Consider the following 12831-nt stretch of genomic DNA (forward strand, 5'->3'; position numbering starts at 1 on the left):
TAAAGAACTAATTTCATGGCTTTCCATATAGTTGCGTTCTCTATTTCAACTCGTCTGTTCCCCTGGGGATTGTAGCTAGTCGTCCTGCTTGAGACAATGGCCCTTATGAGCAGGTACTGGCATAGTTCTTTGCTCATAAATGATGAGCCCCGGTCGCTATGGATACAGCTGGGATACCTGAACAGGGTGAAAATAGAATGCAAGACCTTGATGACCATGGTGGTAGTCATGTCTGGGCAGGGGATGGCGAACGGAAAACGTCAATACTCGTTGATGATGTTGAGTAAGTACAAATTTCCATTGGTGAAAGGGGGGGGACCCTTGAAATCGACAATGTCATTTGAAGAGGCAGGTTGCCTTTACCAGGTGCGCTATGTCGGGGCGGTAGAAGTGCGGCTTGCACTCTGTGCAGGCCTGGCAGGACCTCGTCATTTCCCTGATGTCCTCAACGGAGTAGGGGAGGTTGCATGCCATGATGAAATGAGCCATGCAGGTGATGCCTGGGTGGCAAACCTCATCGGGCAGTGACCGCAACTGGCCGGTGTGTGCAGAGGCACAGATTCCTCTTGACAGGGCATCTGGAGGTTCATGGAGAGTACCTGGCCTGTGTACTATGTCATAATTATAAATGGAGAGTTCGATTCTCCACCTTGCCCCTTTTTGCACTATTAAACATAAATACCACCAATGGCTGGTTAGTGAGCAGTGTAAATTTTCTGATGGCCAGGTAATGCCTCCAGGGCCTGATGGTCTCTACAATGGGTTGATACTCTTTCTCCACTGATGGGTTCCGAAGCTCATGGCCTTGTAGGATGTGGGAGAAAAAGGCAACTGGCCTACCCGTCTGGTTAAGGATAGTGGCCATACCTACTTCCACCTGGAAGGGTACATTCTCATCTACCGCATGCATGGTGGCCGTTATGATGTAGCTCTTAACGTACCCGAAAGCCGAGTGTAATATGGCCAACAATTGGAAAGAAGTAGAGGTTAAGAGGGGGCTGATTTTATCCATGTAGTGAGGGACCCACTGGGCATAGTAGGAGAAGAGGCCCAGACCCCTTATTAAGGCTTTCATGGTCTTCGGGATCAGGAGGTCTAACAGGGGGCGCATTCAATCGGGGTCAGGGACAATGATGCCATTCTTCACCACATAGCCTAGGATCGCTATGCATTTTGTCCGGAACATGCACTTACTGGAGTTGTATGTGAGGTTCAGGCCCTAGGCTGTGTTGAGAAACCACTGGAGGTTGGCGTCATGGTCTTCCAGAGAGTGTCCACAAATAGTGACATTGTCGAGATAAAGGAAGGTGGCCTTCAACCTGTACTCGTTGACCATTTTGTCCATCTGTCTCTGGAAGACTGAGACCCCATTAGTGATGCAAAAAGGGACCCTCTGGAACTGATAGAGCTCTCCGTCTGCCTCAAATACTGTGTAGGGAACATTCCTTGGAACAGATTGGTATCTGATGGTATGCAGCTTTCAGATCAATGGTCGAATAGACCAGATACTGCACAATTTCATTTACCATCTCAGAAATTTGAGGGAGGCATATGCGTCCAGGAGTGTGAAATGATTGTTTGGCTATAGTCAATCACTAGCCTGGACTTTTCTTCCCCTTTCACGACTACTACCTGGGCTCTCCATGGGCTGTTGCTAGGTTCAGTGATGTTTTCTTTGAGTAGCCACTGTCTCAGCTCTGATAAATTCCCAATCCCCCTCACTGTATCACCTGCTCTTTGTAGCTATTGGTTTGAAATCGGGAGTCAGGTTCAGGAACAGTGGGGTGAGGGATCAATAATTAGGGTGGAGAGACCGCACGTGGCTTTTGGGACCTTCCATTCTGCACTGTGATTGGAGGAAGTGGTCCTGAGTACTCCATGGTCATACTTTTAAGGTGACCAGGCCCAGCAGCACAGAAGCACGCAAATCCTTCAGTGCATACATTCGGAACTTACAAAATTCTCCCCTTTTACAGTTAGATTTACCATGCAATACCCCTGGATCGTCACAGAGTGCGAGTGAGAATCTTGGAAAATATGATAATCTGTGGGGTACACTCTAAGTTGTACCGCAGAGCCGTCACAGAGTTTATAAAGCTCTCAGTGGAGCCAGTGTCTACTAAGCAATCAGTTATTCAGGACGACTGATGCCAGTGCTCCGGAAACCCCTCACTCCCCATGCTGATGTCGACTCTCTCCTCTTGGCCCCCAGGTAGACAAGATGGCGTCGATCATGAGGCGTGGCTAGATGGCCAACCTCCATCTTAATCCGACGACGGACTTGGTGGCTCTGACCTCGAAGCATGGCAAGATGGCCACTGTGGCTTCCTGTGATGCTTCACTTCCAGTGGTGGGTCCCACCACGAGGTGCAGCAAGATGCTGGTGGCAAGCAGCATAGAGAGGCGGGGACTGGTCCTTCAGGATTCGGGCATGGGCTGAGTGATGATTCAGGGGTTGTTCACGTGGTCGCCCTCTTTGGATTCCCTTTAGACCAGCAGACCTTCCCCCAGTGCCCTTGCTTACCACATCCTGCACTCACAGAGTCCTTCCTGGGGCATAGGGCACAGGGGGTGTTGTGCCTGTCCACAGAAGTAGGATCCCTGGTCGCATGTGGCCGCAGCAGTTGGTGCTGGGGCTATGGGGGTCACTGGCGCCCCAATGACCTGGTCTTCTGAAAAGGCACTGCTTTTGCTTGTGAGGTCATCATCTCTGAGTTGGGCCTGCTTGAGCACTTTCACTAGCTCTAGGGTGCTGGCCAAGTCTTTCTTCCCCCCAACTCCAGCAGTCGCTGCCTCACATACGTTGACCTCACTCCTGCCACAAGGATGATTTGTTCCTCCTTTCTCACCCAGATGCTGCTGACATTAAGAGAGTCGGTGCCTCGCCAGCACGTTGTTCTGGGGCTTCGTAGTGGGCCTTCTATGGCTGGCTCATAGGTAGCACAGTCTCTGATGACAACGTACCCTTTGGGGCCAACTTGAGAGAGAAGAGCCAATCTCTGGAGACCATCCGAGTTGAAGACGTCTTGTGTGGCCATCATGTAGGACTGGAAGCACTCCAGCCAGTAGGCGAATACCTCCAAGGCTTCAGGGGACAGAGGGCCGATCTGGAGCATGCTTGGCTTCAACAGGGCTTCCATCCTGTTTCAATGTTAAGCTATTAAAATTGTAACGTGGCTGATTGCACTCTGAGATGAGTGAGGAGTATAATACACTTTTAATAGCTTACAATCAATGGACAGTAGATACAATAGTCCTCAGGTGAATCTGAGGTAAGGGCGGGAAAACCAGGGTTTATATTAGGGTAGGTGAGAGTGGAGCTAGGGGAGGGGTCAGCCATCTGAACAATACATAGACAGTGAATTCCGGTTCACTGTCCTGTCTGAGTAGCTTAGATCAGTAACTGCATTGTATTTTAGAGATGGTATATGCTGCAGGCACCCTATGTCATTGATAGTGGTATAAATGTTAATAGCAGTTGCTAGGATGCTAATTGGCTGGATCATCGCCTTCCCAAGATCGTGTTATATGGCGAGCTCTCCACTGGCCACCGAGACAGAGGTGCACCAAAGAAGAGGTACAAGGACTGCTTAAAGAAATCTCTTGGTGCCTGCCACATTGACCACCGCCAATGGGCTGATATCGCCTCCAACCGTGCATCTTGGCGCCTCACAGTTCGGCGGGCTGCAACCTCCTTTGAAGAAGACCAGAGCCCACCTCTCTGACAAAAGACAAAGGATGAAAAACCCAACACCCAACTCCAACCAACCAATTTTCCCTTGCAACCGCTGCAACCGTGCCTGCCTGTCCCGCATCGGACTTGTCAGTCACCAACGAGCCTGCAGCAGACGTGGACATACCCCTCCATAAATCTTTGTCCTCGAAGTCAAGCCAAAGAAGAAGAAGAAAGAATTGGCTGCTTTGTATAGGATGTTGTCAATCACTTTATTTGAAAGTTGTTGGTTCTATATTTATTCAGAAAAGCAGAGAGAAGTCTATAACACTCCTGACTCAGGAAACAACAAAACAATTTGGGTTGTCATTGCCACTAGGTACCAGGCCCGTAACCTGCCATTATTGCATTACTTACAATATATTAATGATTTGGGTGGCATTTATGAGTAAATTTGCAGATGGCACCAAGGATGTCTTGGTAAACAACAGGATATTTAGACATACAGCACGATAACAGGCCATTTTAGCCCATGAATCTGTGCCGGCCAACTTACACACAATTAACCTATGTTTTGAACAGTGGGAAAAACCGGAGCCCCTGGGGGAAACCCACACAGACACGGGGAGAATGTACAAACTCCTTACAGACAGTGTGGGATTCGAACCGTGGTCCCAATCGCTGGCTCTGTAAAGGCATTGTCCTAACCACTACACCAATTGAGAAGGTGGTCCAAGGAGTGGCAAAGGGAATTTAACTGTGACAAGAGATAGGTGATGCACTTTATTTAAGTCAAACCAGGGTAGGACTTACACAGTGAAAGGTAGAGTCCTAGAGGGTGTTTTAGAAGAGAGAACCTTAGGGATACAGTTCCCTGAAAGCAGCCATTCAGGTTGAATGGATAGTGAAGAAGGCATTCAGCAGGCTTTCCCTCATGGTTCAGCATGCTTTCCCTCATGCGACAGGGTAGTGAACTCAAAAGTAGGGGCATCATGGTACAGTTGTACAAGGTGTTGGTGAGACCACACTTGATGTGCAGTTTTGGTGACCCACATAAACAAAAGATATCAATAAGATGGATGTAGTGCAGAGAAGATAAACCAAGATGTTGCCAGGACTGGAGGGCTTGAGTTATAATGAGGGGATGGATAGCCTGTGTCTTTAATTGCTGGACCACAGGAGGCTGAAAAGTGAGGGGCTTGGATAAAGTGAATGCTGATGGTATTTTCTTCAGGGCAGATAATTCTAGAACTGGGATCAAGGCGAGAAGGGAGAGACTTAAGAGGGACCTGAGGGGTTTTTCACCTTAACTGAGCTGTCAAGGAAGCTATAGAAGTGGGGGAAATTATATTGTTCAAAGAACATTTGGTCAGCTATATGAATAGGAAAGCTTTAGAAAGATATGGACCAAACGCAGGCAAATGGGACTAGCCCAGATTGCCAGCTTGATCAGCATGGATGAGTTGGACTGAAGGGCCTATTCTGTGCTGAATGACACTGAATCAAGGTTTATCCTAACTTTACTGCAATGGTAAAGTGAGAGAAATTCCAGGCCATAGCGTTGCAGGCTCTGTTTAAATATAATTCTGATATTATTGATGGCCCACATTGCTTCGTTGATACCCAATTGTGAACAAGTATATTTATTTGAGGATATCTTATTTAGAATGGCTGAAGTGCCACACAAATGCTGTCTATCTCAGACAAAGAAATGTGAAGACTTGGGTGGAGGCGTAAAAGTGGTCATGTGGTTAATGTCCGAATGGTATGTTTTTGTAACTCTGAACTCTGGAACTCTGGACATTATGGGGAAAAATAAGTTTGCGTTTCTCCTTCTTAACCCACATTTTCAAAATTTAAAAAAAAGGATGAACGCACTCTCTCACTGAGAAGCAAATCTCATTGAAAATCAGAAGTCTCTCCAGTGTTAGCACATTCACAATGTTTAACTCCAGAGCTATGAACAGATAAATCTAGACTTGCATTGAGAAAAGAGCACGGCATTGTCAGAGGTGCTGTTTACCGTTAGATAAAATGTTAAACTGCTCTATTGAATGCAAAAGATTTTGTTCCATTATTTTAAAGTGTTGGAGAATTATTCTTTACTTGCTGACCTTTTTTTTTCTTAAATCAACATTTCCAAAGCAGAAAGTCTGTTCACTATCATTTTGGTTTTCTGAGATTTTGTGCTATACAAATTGGCTTACAGTTTCCCACAGTACAAAATTGACTACCCTTACAAAGTACTTCAATGTCCGCGAAACATGTTGGTATAATATAGGGAAGACAATTTGCTTTTCTCTTTTGATTATCATTTTTAATCTTATGATACGCAACTTGATTGCTGAACAACCATATGGAAGGTGATAACAAATCAATGCATACTTTCATTGATTTCACACTTGCATCCCACTAAATAGGCCGTTCAATGTCCCAGGATAGGAATGAGGGTTTGGCTTTTCACACTTGACCACTCCTAACTGGGACACTGAACACTTTTACACTTGCAAGGAGCCATCCCTGGGGTTAGGACTGTTCTACCAGTGATGTCATGACCCATTGAGCGATGGTGGACCTGCCCTAAATCTTGATCAATGTATTATGATCTTATTTGAACCAAATTATTACATAATTAAGCTTTATGTCCAGCACGGTACGAGACCTTTAGCCCCTGTTGTGCTGACCTATATAAACCTTTATAAGAGATCGTGGGAAAGTGTTAGCAATAAATAGCAATAGCACACAATTTATACAGCATGGGAAAATTCGTAGTGCTATAGCGCTCAATTTATACAGTATGGGAAACTTGGTAGCACTAATGCGTACAATTTATAAATACCATGGGAAAAAAGTGATGGTGGACCTGCCCTCTCAGAATTCCATGTGGCAGAGAAAGGGATATATGAGTGGCTGCAGCAACAGAGCATTTATAGAGAGGTTTCTCTGCTGCACAGCATTCTGGGAAATGAGGTCCACCATTGCTTTTTCCCCACGGTCTTTATGAATTGAGTGCTTTAGTACTACCAACTGTTTAAAAATTGTCCGCTATTGCTATTTATTGCTACTTATTTCCTCTCTCTCTCTCTCTCTCTCTCTCTCTCTCTCTCTCTCTCTCTCTCTCTCTCTCTCTCCCCGCCCCCCCCCCCCCCACCCCACCACTGCGACGTACCCATAGCAAAGTTTATACTTTCATTTTAATCTTCTCTTCCTTCACGTTCCTGCACTCACACAAAATCTTGGGTCATTCCAATCTCACAATGCAATTACCCGTGTCACACTTACCTGATTGCAACGCCGGCGTCTGCAGACGCTGGGGATTGTACTAGGGGTCGAGGCCGTCAATCCCCAGCATGAGATGACGTCATCTGACGCCGGCGTTGAGAAGATTTTACTTTCACACCAGGCACTTTAAAGGCCGATTGGCGGTTAATTCCTGAGATCACTTGTAAGTGTGAAAGGGGCTTACGTCAGCAAGATGGAAAGATAGTACATGCATGTAGTGTGGGGAAACTGCTTTGGTGTTTAATTTTATTTGAATTTCTGTCAAGCAAAAGGAACTTGGAAATACAGTTGATTAAAGTTGGGAGATGAAAGTTTTAAGGGGGAGAAGAATGAGGAAGAGCTAACGAGAGCATAGAATGATGTTATGAAGTAGTTGAGAATAAGTATTCTTGATAAAGATAGGATTTTATGTTTACCCCTTAGGTTCAGATCTATAGTATTTGGAACCTTTCCATGGACTGATCAGTCTGAGTGGATCATTAGACGGAAATGGTTACTGGCAGGGGATATTCCTTATGACAGAAATGGAAAATGATCAGCTTTGATCTTATTATTATTTAACTGGAAGTATGACACATTTTGCAGGTTATCTTTTGTCAAGTTATCATAGTATAAATTATCATGGCTTTATTTTCTACATCAAGCATTTTGATCACTGCTTTATTGCTGGTGTTACTAAGCATTTGTGCAATTACATTTTAAGATAAAATACTTGTTTGATCTGCTGTAACATCAAAGTGCTACAAATTACTCATTCAGTTTTGATTGGTCAAACTTAGAAAAATAAACAAATTTACCCTTAGTATTACATCCTGTCTTCTTTGATATTTGGTGGTACATTGTGAAGCTGGGCACAATTAAACAGTTTATTAAGTATCCTGGTAGATAATGTTCATACATCTAGAAAGGACACCAGAAATAATGGTACTTCATTCAGAAAAACTTGTTGTCAATGCTAGTTGTACATTCGAGTCATAATGCTGAAAAATGCACCAGCCGGTAGATCCATAGCAAGAACAACAATATTGTAATAACTTTGGAATGACTTTCAGCCAGGACACAATAGCCCCTTTCACACTTGCAAGTGATCCCAGGAATTCACCACCAATCAGCCTGTAAAGGGCCAAGTGTGAAAGCAAAATCGGCTCAACATGAGCATCAGATGACGCCATCTCATGCTGGGGATTGACGGCCTCAACCCCTAGTACAGTCCCCAGCTTCTGCAGATGCTGGCATTGCAATCAGGCAAGTGTGACACGGGTAATTGCATTGTGGGATTGAAATGACCCAAATTGTTGCGTGAGTGCAGGAACGTGAAGGAAGAAAAGATTAAATGAAGGTATTAACTGCCATGGGAAAGACGCAGAGGGAGGGGGAGAGAGAGAGAGAGAGAGAGAGAGAGAGAGAGAGAGAGAGAGAAAAAATAAATAAATAGCAATAAATAGCAGTGGTGGACAATTTTTAAACAGTGTGGGAAAATTGGTAGCACTATAGCACACAATTTATAAAGACTGTGGGAAAAAGCAATGGTTGACCTCACTTCCAAGAAAGCCGTACGGCGAAGAAACCCATCCATAAATGCTCCGTTGCTGCGACCAGTCATACAGCCCTTTCTCTGCCATATGGAATTCTGCGAGGGCAGGTTCACCATCATTTTTTCCCCATGGTATTTATAACTTGTACGCATTAGTGCTGCTCTGACAGATTGTGTTGTATTTTATATTGTATATAGATATGTTTTTGGGAGATAGATTGTGTCAGGGTTTTTTTAGTGAATGTCACATACAAACACTTCAAAACAAATCTCATTTAAAATACTGGAGCTCTGCTCAAGCCAGAGATGCCGGCTTGAGTCCCTTTGCAAAAGCTTTGGGAAGTGCCTATAGAGACTTCACTAATGGATTGCTGTTTTGAAAAGCAACAGATGAAAGAACTTTGAGGATTCGGTTCAGAGCCGCAGGCTGTCTGAGTGCAGTTTGCTGCTTTAATAGGGTCATATGGTTTTGCAAGCAGAGAGAGTCAAACAGGCTTTTCTCAGAAAGAGAGAGGGAATTCAGTTCTACAGTTTTACAGTTCAGCAGCAGCAGCTGGGACTGGAACAGGACAAGCTGACAAGCTTGTGGAAAAAACCCATTTGGAAGATGGTTTGTGAGTTCCGCCTGGTCAAAGCCCTCGTGGTCCAGAGGACTGACTGCCTAATGTTTCACTTGAAATAAGAGAAACACAAAGGAACTCTGTGGTCACCTGAAAGAGGTTATCATCTTGAAAACACTGATGGGGCAAGTTTCTTTGGTAAGACACTGACGTGGCTGATTAAAAGGGATCAGTTTGTGTCCTGGAACAACAAACCTCTCTCTGAAAACTGACAAGAACCTTCCTGAGCAGTAATCATTTACCTTTCAAGCACCAAAGCCTGATGAAATTCATAAATGTTAAATTCTGTGCATAGTATAAGAATTGCCTGCAACCAGTGAACTTGGAGGAATGGGAAGTGAGATTGGATTGTGAACCAAAGAACTTTTCTAAACTTACACAAACATTACATGCACGTGCACTTAGAATTAGAAGGGAGTCAAGTTAATAGCAATGTTAAAGTTTGATCCTGTTTTCATGTTTAAAGAACATTAAAAGTAACTTTTTTAAGTAATTATTTGTCTTGGTGAATTTCTATTGCTGCTGGGTTTTGGGGGCCTCTGGACCCGTAACACTACCAACTTTCCAATGCTATATAAATTGAGTTCTAAAGCGCTACCAACTTTCCCATGCTGCTTAAAAAATTTTCTGCTATTGCTATTTATCACTCACACTTTCCCACGGACCTTTATAGGTTGGCATGGAACAACAGGAGCTGATGAGCTCATACTGTGCTGTTTATAAATTTTAATTATAATTAGGCATGATTAATTTTGTTCAAATATAAGCTCATAATACATTGATCAGGATTTAAGGCAGGTCCACCATTGCTTGATGCGTCATGATGTCACCAGTAGAAGGTAGAACAGTCTTAACCCTGGGGATGGCTCCTTGCAAGTGTGAAAGCATTTAGTGTCCCAGTTAGGAGTGGTCAAATGTGAAAAGCCAAATCCCCATTCCTATCCCAGGACACTGAATGGCCAATTTAGTGGGATGCAAGAGTGAAAAAGGCTAATGGAGACTGCTATTCTTTGAAAGAGTGCCAGGATCTTTAATGTCCGTGTGAGAGGACAGATGGTGCTTCAGTTTAATATCTCATCTGAAAGGCAGCAACTTTGCCAGTAATACACTCAGTGCTGTGTCAACCTAGATTTTGTGTTCTCGTCTCTGCAGTAGATTCAAACCAAAATATTTTGGTTGAGTGATGAGAGTGCTACCACTGAGCATAGTTAACACTGAAGAACTACATACACCTCACTGAATATATGAATAAAGTGCAAACTAGTAGTTTCATGCTTCCATTGTTCACAACCTCAAATTCTGTTCAGCCATGACTTCAAAATAAATTAATTACTGCTTCATGTAGAGTAGATGCATTCTGTAATGGAGTTAATCTCCAGTTCTAGTTTCCTTTATTTCGGATGTGATTTTAAAATTTAAAGATGTGGCGAATGAGGATTGAGTTCAGGGGAACTGGCCTCAGAAAATGCCTTCTGACAATATATTTCTTCTTCATCTTGCTTTGGACCACACTGATCTACTTTACCCTTTGCTTTCCTGACCTGATACATCATTTCAAAAAATTTTCAATATCTTTTTCCGAATATCTTTGTTTATTTTCTCAGTTGTTCTTCTATGAGAGGTATACAGTCTTTTCACTTCCTTCAAATTGGTCCTAAGCAATGAAGGTCATAAAACTTGCATTTTAAATAACATATTGAGATGATTAGCATCTCTATTGTATTGGTAGCTTCCTTTCCAATAGTAATGTTCTGAAAATTCTACTTGATATGAAAAGAAGATCATCCATTTTCTGTAACTTCATTAAGTGTCCCTGAAATGGAATTGCCTCAAGTCTCATGCTTAAGTAATTGGGCTTGGCATATTGTCTTTGTTGGCCTTGGTTCAGTACAAAACTAAAGTAGGGTTACATAAGGATTAGTTGAAGGGAAGTAAATACTTCATTAGCTCATGTCAAACTGAGAGGATTTAATTTCCATCATGTCCAACCAACTCTCTGTTGGTTTTACCTTATAATTTGTGGTAATGTGACCATCACATTGGGGCAAGGCAAATGGCAGCATGCCTTTCTAACAAATCAATTTGAATAAACAAAACTAGGAAAAGCAGTCTAAATCAGGCAGTATAAAAGTTGTAAATCAGGGTCATATTCTGAAGTAGAGGGAAAGATAGAAAAGAACTTTACTAATATTCATGTTTAGAGATGTGAGCGTCATTGGAAAGTTCAGTGGTTTCAAACTTTTTCTTTCCACACACATACCACCTTGAGCAATCCCTTACTAATCAGAGTACCTATGGCATAGGGAATACTTAAAGTGGGTGGAAAGAAAAAGGTTGAGAACTACTGATGTAGATTAATGATCATAGTATCTGATAAAACAGGCAGCTGAAGAACCATGTTCAGGGTCAACTGCTCAAACACGGCCAATAATCATGTATCAACTTTGTTTATTTTAAAGAAAATAAATTGCAGTGAAAAAGGGAAATAACGAAGTTGTATATATTCAGGATAAAAATAATGGCAGTGGAAATAATCGACATAACTTTCTGTAAGGCAAAAAATAGAACCATTTGATCAAGGTAAAAAAGAATAAAGAATCAATCCCATTAAAGGACAGTTGTAGAATGGAGTTGGAGGAAAGAATATACAATCAAAGTGTGAAAATCAATAAATACATAGAATAAGTAGATTCCAACAACCATACGGGTATGGAAAGAGCTACAGAACCTGGCACAGCCCCAACAAAAGAGGAATTAAACAGAGCAGAGAAATAAAATTAAGGAACACTTTTAGCAATAATGGCCATAATATTTTAAGGTAGTATTGCAGCAAAGATAAGTACAGGTAGGACAGACTAGAACGAACTAACTGGGTTAGAATGTAAAAGAATTTATAAGAAGTCACACAGGAACAACAAACATTAAGGAAGGGAACCACTGCTTTATGTTGACTGATAAGAGATCTGTTAGCCATACAGATAGTCAATTTCCATTCATATAAACGAATGCAGAAATATCACACAGGAATGTCAAATGCTAAGAGAGACTTCCTTTACTTTGTGTGTGTGTAAAAGGTTTGATTTACCCTGCAGATAAATAATTGGCATTGGATAATTAGATCAAAACCAAAGCTACACAGAAACAAAGATGTTTGATAGATATTAGATGTTACCTCAAAAATGTAAAGACTGAAATTTAAATGGGATTAACTGTTAACAAGATTTTCTGTTTTACTTCAGTAATTTACATTCCTAAGAAAGAACCACAAAGACAGATGCTAATAAGAAACAGAATCAATCAACTTCAAAGCAACCTGTTTAACAACTTGTGAAAAAAGTACCACCAAAAAGAACCATGCAAAGTGTACCAAAATACTGTGTGCTTTGAGTGAGACTCAGTGCAGGGAAAGAGTGACACAGATCCACTCTTCCTTTGCATCCCTTACTCCCACTAGCATAATATAATAAAGTTGGTTCTGCTGTGTGTGTTCCATTGCAGCACAGGCTGTCTATGACAAGAAAACATTGAAGGCCTAAGAATTTGAGAAAATGAAATGGGCATTATGTCAGAAACAGACAGTGATACCAAATAACCAAATAGGAAGAATAATTGCTCAGTTGAAAGACACATAAACTGCACCAATAAGGTGTCATGGATGAAAAAGATGTAAGGGAAAAAATTGGCTGGTGACAAATTTTACTCTAAATACATGGTCAGCATAA

General features: G+C 42.4%; 1 protein-coding gene across 1 annotated transcript in view; it reads left to right on the forward strand.

Moving 5' to 3' along the window:
* Positions 1-210: 210 nt before the first annotated feature.
* rapgef4a (Rap guanine nucleotide exchange factor 4a) overlaps positions 211-12831 on the forward strand; it is a 269780-nt gene continuing 257159 nt past the window's right edge. The window contains exon 1 of the mRNA XM_069935742.1: positions 211-283. The gene's annotated coding sequence lies outside the window, so the exon portion shown is untranslated. The remainder of the gene's footprint in view (positions 284-12831) is intronic.

Source organism: Narcine bancroftii, chromosome 4, assembly GCF_036971445.1.
Source record: "Narcine bancroftii isolate sNarBan1 chromosome 4, sNarBan1.hap1, whole genome shotgun sequence".
In the NCBI taxonomy this organism is placed as follows: Eukaryota; Metazoa; Chordata; class Chondrichthyes; order Torpediniformes; family Narcinidae; genus Narcine; species Narcine bancroftii.